This window comes from Arachis ipaensis, chromosome B08, assembly GCF_000816755.2.
Source record: "Arachis ipaensis cultivar K30076 chromosome B08, Araip1.1, whole genome shotgun sequence".
NCBI lineage: Eukaryota > Viridiplantae > Streptophyta > Magnoliopsida > Fabales > Fabaceae > Arachis > Arachis ipaensis.
The window spans coordinates 38,362,193-38,369,725 of NC_029792.2; the positions used below are offsets into that span (position 1 = coordinate 38,362,193).

Here is a 7,533-nt window from a genome sequence, read left to right on the forward strand (position 1 = left end):
TCTAAATAATCTTATTAATCTTATACAATCAATTTTATAAAAATTCCCGGTTAGTAAATTGTAATCCAAAGACACAAAGTCCATATATATGAATATATACGCAGACATAAAGTTAAATTGCTTGTACACATGCGTTCACGTTTCACACCAGCCATGAAAGCAAGAACCGTGGGAATCTTGAAGTCATTCATCACAAAACATTAACAAATTAAAGCAGACATATTACGTCAGGAATCGCCTCCCACGGAATAGTATTACTACATACTACTACTTCACCTTTAATCACAAGGAATCCGATCCATAACCCTTAAGTAAAGCACTTCTTCCATCCATAGCCACACTTTGCTTCTCTGCCATTCCTTCAATTCTCTTGCCTTATCATCATCATCATTCACTGCAATAAAGTGCCCTTTCTCTCTCCGGTACCTGATCCATCAAACAAACAATCATGGCTACCTCCTTTCCTTCAGCAGAATTCAGCAACAAGAATAGCCAAGAGGGTATTTAATCTGTATACTGTATTATTATTGCTTGTAATATTCTATTTTTAAAATTGTTCAGGTTAAAACTATTTTGGTTTAACAGTAATCAAATTAGTTAACGTGATAAGTATTTAGTTTTTTAACCGTAATTTTATGTCTCAGTTTTAAGTATATGAAACTTTCTAATTCTTTTAGAAGCTTTATTCAACCAGGCCATAGCCGGTTAATCAGATTTCTTACACATAGGGGTGAGGATGTGAAAGCTTAAATCGAGGGCGGAAACATATATTTGAAGTTGCCCTCTACTCGCACTATCCCAATCCTTTATGTTTATTATTTTTTTAGTTTAATTTTAATACAGTGAAAATATAAAAATATAATTATATTTATTTTTTAAATAATTATTTATATACCAGTTTGGGTAACCAACTTAATTAAGCTTTTTTTGATAAAATAATTTAAATAATAAATAATTCTGTTAAAAATAATTTATAAATAAGTTATTTTGTGTTTGAATTTTTAACTCTAGAAGTACTTATTTTATAAAAATGTGATGAAAAGTAGAAGTATTATGAAAAAAGTCATTTTTTTAACTTCTTTATAAGTTTCAAAATAGCTTCTTAAAAAGTTGCAATTTGGTTTTGAAAATTGCACACATTAATACTACTACTTTTTATAAGTCAAAAGTTAAAAAAAATTACTTCTAAAGTTTCCAAACCACCCTATCTCTTGTTTTAGATTTGGATGTTGAAGTTCGTTTTCATTCTACCAATTTCGTTTGTTTATCGCCTTTCAAAACCAAATTCTGTTACTGCCGTGTGTACAGGATATTTTCCCCCTATTATTTCCACAAGTCCGTCCAATATTTGCACAAGACGTGTGAAATAAATAGTTCACAACTTTTTGAGTAACGAACACAAGTTATATACACTTAACTTTGAAGCACAACCGTCACTGATTTTCATACGAGTAAAGTGAACTTAAACGGTTTCTAGTCTGATACATAATGAAAATGTATAGAAAATACAGAAAAAAAAATTAGGACAATGATAAATTGATGTGGATTTATCAATTTTTATGTAAATAAAATATTCTTCTATCACTATTCTACAGTTTATATTTTTGTTCATATATACATATATAAAAGGGAAGTTTTGGAGCAACAGCTAAATTGTTTGTGTAATCTTAAGATTATTGATTCAATTCGTAGAAACGCCTATAACATGTTACCATTCAATCGTCATCCTTCTCTCAACTCTTTTTGTGTGGTTCACAGTTTATAAGAATGTAAACTTGTTTTCTGTTTCATCTAATTCGTTTGTTATGGTGCTTCCTCTGTCTCACAGGGAAAGTAAAAGAGACGGCAAAAGTACATGATGAAAATGTTCTGCAAAAGCATGTTGCATTCTTTGATAGGAACCATGACGGCATCATTTACCCATGGGAGACTTACCAAGGTTGATACAATCATCTAATTTCTACTAAAATAATAATAAACTTTTTTATGATAAAATAATTAAATTTATTATAACAGAATTATCCAACTTTTTTTGCCCTACACAGCATCATAAGAATTGTCATTAACCAGATGAATCATGTTATATGTTAGTACAAAAAAGTACATATTTCTAACAATCATTAATTAAAAAAAAAGATGTATACAATTTATTTATTTGTTATTTTATTTACACACAAAAAATTAACTATATATATATATATATATATATATAGTTAATTTTTTGTGTGTAAATAAAATTACAAATAAATAAATTGTATACATCTTTTTTTTTAATTAATGATTGTTAGAAATATGTACTTTTTTGTACTAACATATAACATGATTCATCTGGTTAATGACAATTCTTATGATGCTGTGTAGGGCAAGGCTCTTTCTATTTGGCTACCAATAGAAGTTAAAAATATCCAAAGAGCAAAACATGGTAGTGACTCTGGTGTTTATGATTCCGAAGGAAGGTAGCTTTTTCACCTAACAAATTGTTTGAGATTTTACTATCGATTTAATTAGGCTGGTAAAACTTTTATTTTTTAAAAATAGCTTACAAAAGTTAATTTTTAAAAAATAGTTTTTTAAAAGTTGTAGCATTTATGTTTAGTAAATCAAATTAAAAATAATTTTCAATAACATAAGCAATAAAAATTGTGTTTGGTAAAATAGTTTTTAAAATTTAAAAATACTATAATAGACATAAATACAAACATTAAACTTAAAAATTAGTTAACATATAAGGTTATATTAAACTTTTAAAGTTTGAAAAGCAGAAATCAACTTTGAAAATTTCTATTTTAGGTGCTTTCAAAAGTATCCCGATTTTTTAAAAGTTACAAGCACAAGTACATGGTCTTTTTTATTTACCAAACACAAAATGAAAAACTTGAACTTTTAAAGTACAAACACCTCTTCAAAAAATTTTACCAAACTAAGGCTTAATTAAATACTTCTAGTGTGTGTTTTTAGTCTCTAGGTATAACAACCATAATTTAATAAACTGATTTTATGTTATGTTTTTTTGCCTCTTTTTTTATTTTTCTTAATAAGAAAAAAAAATCTTAGAATTTCCAGGTACATGAATAATTTTAGAACAAAATGTAAACACAATTTTATTTTCTTACTCTACTAGCTTGTATATGCATTTAGGTTTGTTCCTTCAAAATTCGAAGAAATTTTCACAAAGTATGCCCGGAAGCACCCAAATGCTTTAACATCTGATGAATTGATGGGGATGCTAAAGGCAAACAGAGTTCCTAAGGATCATAAAGGATGGTAAGTCACCTATCTTCATCATCATACTCACCACCGATGCAAAATTATTGAGTTTAAGACAAAATATTTTAAAAGCATTCAGACTCTTATGCTTTTCTAAAATTAAATTTTATAACTTCTAAATTTTATTATGACTTCCATTCTAGTGCCTGAATTCTTTTTTTACAAAGATTAAATTAGGTATTTCAAAGATTATCACACATCTTAGGTAGGTGTTCAAATGTTTTTAATATGGAGAGAACATGGCACTAAGTGTACTTAACATCCGATCAAAGATCCAATTTTGTTAGTCACCAAAAAAAAAAGATCCAATTTTGTTATAGTGTTTTTATAGAGTTTCAATTGTACTTCTCTGGTTTTCAGTTAAAGTTATTATAATTTAATACAAAAATATTACGTACATATCAAAAATTAATAATCAAATTAATTATTATAAATTTATCTATAAATATATGTTATTTAATTTATTTTAATGTGTATTTTATATTTTAGTTTATATTTTATATTAGTGGCTAATTTAATAACTTATTTTTAGTGTATATTAGCATTATTGAATCTAATAATAGTTTGTTTTTTCCTTTCAAATTTGCCTATCTGGATATCTCGTCCATTTATCCACTAGGCCACCACCATGTGGGCAGCTACAATGGTGGTGTGTGTATGGGTTAAGAAAAAGTAATTCAATAATGAAGGGATAAAATGAACATCCTTAAAAAATGTTAAAAGTAAACGGAAAACGTTTTAAAATTTTGAGGACTAAAAATTAAAGTTTCAACCAAACGCACGTGGGAAATATTTAATATTAATATGCTTGTCCCTATATCAATGTCAATTTTATATTTAGCGAATCTTAATTAACATGCTACCATTTGATGCTTATCAGGCTTGCTAGTTACACAGAGTGGAAAATCCTGTACGTTCTTTGCAATGAGGATGGTTTACTGCATAAAGAAATTGTTCGAGCTGTTTATGATGGGAGTTTGTTTGAAAGAATGGAAAAGGAACACTCGGAAAAGAAAAAGAGTAAATAAAATATATATATAGATAGACATAGTTGACCCTTGCATGTACGATTCCTTGTGAATTTTAAGAGTGCTTTAATTTCTTATAACACATTAAATTTATCATCTAGTGGTTATGAATTTTATTTTATTTCCTTTGGATGGATGAAATCTGTATTTTTTTTTTTATTCGTAGATTCGAGTTTGATTTTATATATTACTAGAGGTAATGACCAAATCAGTACCCGAAAGATTCAAACGCTGACATTTTGATACCTCACTATTGTTATTGACAAAATAGTCTTTAAAAGATTTTAAAATTTGACAAGCGTATCCATGAGTTCACCGGAACACATTTCCGGCAAGCACAGTGCTGACATGGCCACTGCGTTTTGATGACATGGCAATGCTATGAACAGCGGCGTCGTTGAGCTTTTGGTGGTATATGCGGGAACTCGTGGCGACATAGGCTGGAGTCTGTGACAGCGTCGATGGCACGGTTACGTGAGGGGATGGAAGGGGTTATATTCGCGGTGAGGCTCCAACAGCAGAGGAGGCGGCACAGAGCTGCTCCGGAAGGGGATGAAGCTGCTTCGGGATGGGGACGGCCATGCTGAGGTTTGGGTTACCTGGTCACCGGATGGTTGCCGCCGACTATGAGGAGAGAGGGGACTATGAGGCACAGAATGAGTGTAGGTAGCAGATGGAGGGTGACGGCTCTACTAGAGTTTGGGTGTAGGGACTATATGTAATGTGAATGAATTTAACTACTAATCCTAATTTTTTAAATTTCAAAATCTGAATTTAAATAATTAATTAAAAATCTAATTTTTAATTTTTAAAATACCTTCATTTTTAAACCCATTGTACACATTGTACACTAAAACTATTAGCTCCCCCATACTTTCTCTTATAAATTTATGCAACTTATTGCTAATTTGAAGTTTGTAAGTTTTTTTTTGTCTATTTAGGATATATAGTTTTTCCTTAGCAACATGCATAACACTCATGTCAAAATTTTATGGTTTAGATATATGTTTCCATTAAGAAGGTGACTATGGATACCTGATGGTAATTTTCATTGACGAACGCATAATCTATTACTTAGACACTCATTTTGATGATGAAAATTTTTTTCATCGTAAATATGTTATTAATACACTAATAAGACTAACAACATATTTTTTTTACCATTGCATTTGCTAATATTTTGTTTTTAATCTTTAACTATTTAATTGAAAATAGACAAAATCATTTGAGCAAATTACCAAATCAAGTTTTTATAAAGATGATAGCATTCAAGTATATAATAAACAGTTTTATGACTATAAAATCAAAAGACACAAGATATATTTTAAGAGGTAATGACCAAATTAGTACCCGAAAGATTCAAACGCTGACATTTTGATACCTCACTATTGTTATTGACAAAATAGTCTTTAAAAGATTTTAAAATTTGACAAGCGTATCCACGAGTTCACCGGAGCACATTTCTGGCGAGCACAGTGCTGCATGGCCACTGCATTTTGATGACATGGCAAATACCCCTCTCCAACCCTAATTCTTCTCCTTCCCCCTCCCCAACGCACTCCCCCCTTCCCCTTCATGAATGCATTCTCCCCCTCCCCAACCCTAATCCTTCCCTTCCCCTCTCTAATCCTAATTCTTCTCCTTCTCCTTCTCCCTCCCCAACGCACTCCCCCCTTCCCCTTCCTGAATGCATTCTCCCCCCTCCCCAACCCTAATTCTTCCCTCCCCCTCTCTAACCCTAATTCCCCATCTCCAATGCACTTCCCCCCTCCTCAGTCCAAAATCCTAAACCCTAAACCCTAATCCCCTTTCCTTACCTCTTTGAATTCTAATCTCCTTTCTAACACAGTGTCTCACACTCTCAACTCACTCTCCCCCAAAACAGCAGTAGAGCTCAACCTTCTCAGTCTTACAAAGCCAGTGTCCCGCACTGTCGCAAATTCTTCCCTCCCCCTCTCTAACCCTAATTCCCCATCTCCAATGCACTTCCCCCCTCCTCAGTCCAAAATTCCCCCTTCTAAACCCTAATCCCCTTTCCTTACCTCTTTGAATTCTAATCTCCTTTCTAACACAGTGTCTCACACTCTCAACTCACTCTCCCCCAAAACAGCAGTAGAGCTCAACCTTCTCAGTCTTACAAAGCCAGTGTCATCGACACCGCACTGTCGCCATCTCGTCGTCGGGTCTTCTGCGTCCGTCAGTGTCTCCTTCGTAGCATTGCGTTGTCTGCATGCCTTCACCGCTGTCGCCTTCACTGCTTGTATCTGCTTGCTACTAGCCCCAGTCGTTGCCATGCCTCCTCTGTCTGAGTTCCATCTTGGCTCTATCGTGTCCTGCCCCCTCTGTGTCTGGTGTTCTTCTTCTATTCTTGCTTTGGTGGTGTCTGTATTTTATTTTATTTTATTTTATTTTATTTTGATTATTGTATATGAATTTGTTTCTGAGTTTTATTGTGATTAATCTTTTTGAATGATAATTTAACCTAAAAATTTGGGACAATTCATGATTTGGGGCAACTTTGTTGATGTTGAGGTTGTTGTTGCTGTGAATGATGGTGTTGAGGGAGGGAGAGGGGAGTGTGCGTTGGGGAAGGGGGAGTGGTGGAGAGAGAGAGAGAGTGGTGGAGGTTGTTGTTGCTGTTGATGTTAAAGTTGTTGTTGTTGTGAATGGTGGTGTTGAGGGAGGAAGGGAAAGTGTACGTTGGGGAGGGGCTTGTGATGTGGTGGGGACTGCGATTAGGGAGAAGTGTGCGTTGGGGATGGGGGCTGCGACAGTGGGGAGAGGGAAGGGGAGGGAGCGTGCGTTGGGAAGGAAACTTTGGGGGTGGTTTGCCAAGTCACCAAAATACGGTGGCCACATCAGCACTGTGCTTGCCGGAAATGTGCTCCGGTAAACTTGTGGGTACGCTTGTCAAATTTTAAAACCTTTTAAGGACTATTTTGTCAATAACAATAGTGAGGTACCAAAATGTCAGCGTTTGAATCTTTCGAGTACTGATTTGGTCATTACCTCTATATTACTATCAACTATCAAGCTGATATATTATATGAATAGCTCAATCCATGCTAATTATTTGTGTTTACTTTATTGTTTCCCATATAAAAAATGGACATAGTTAAGGGATAAACCTTTAAATGGAAATAACAAAAGAAAAAAAAAATGAAAATAAGAAGCATATTAAGTTATATAGTGGCATGGTACTTTCTCATTATTAATTATAGGAGACCACTTCAATAAA

General features: G+C 33.1%; 1 pseudogene; it reads left to right on the forward strand.

Moving 5' to 3' along the window:
• Nucleotides 144-4,436, forward strand: LOC107610946 (annotated as a pseudogene).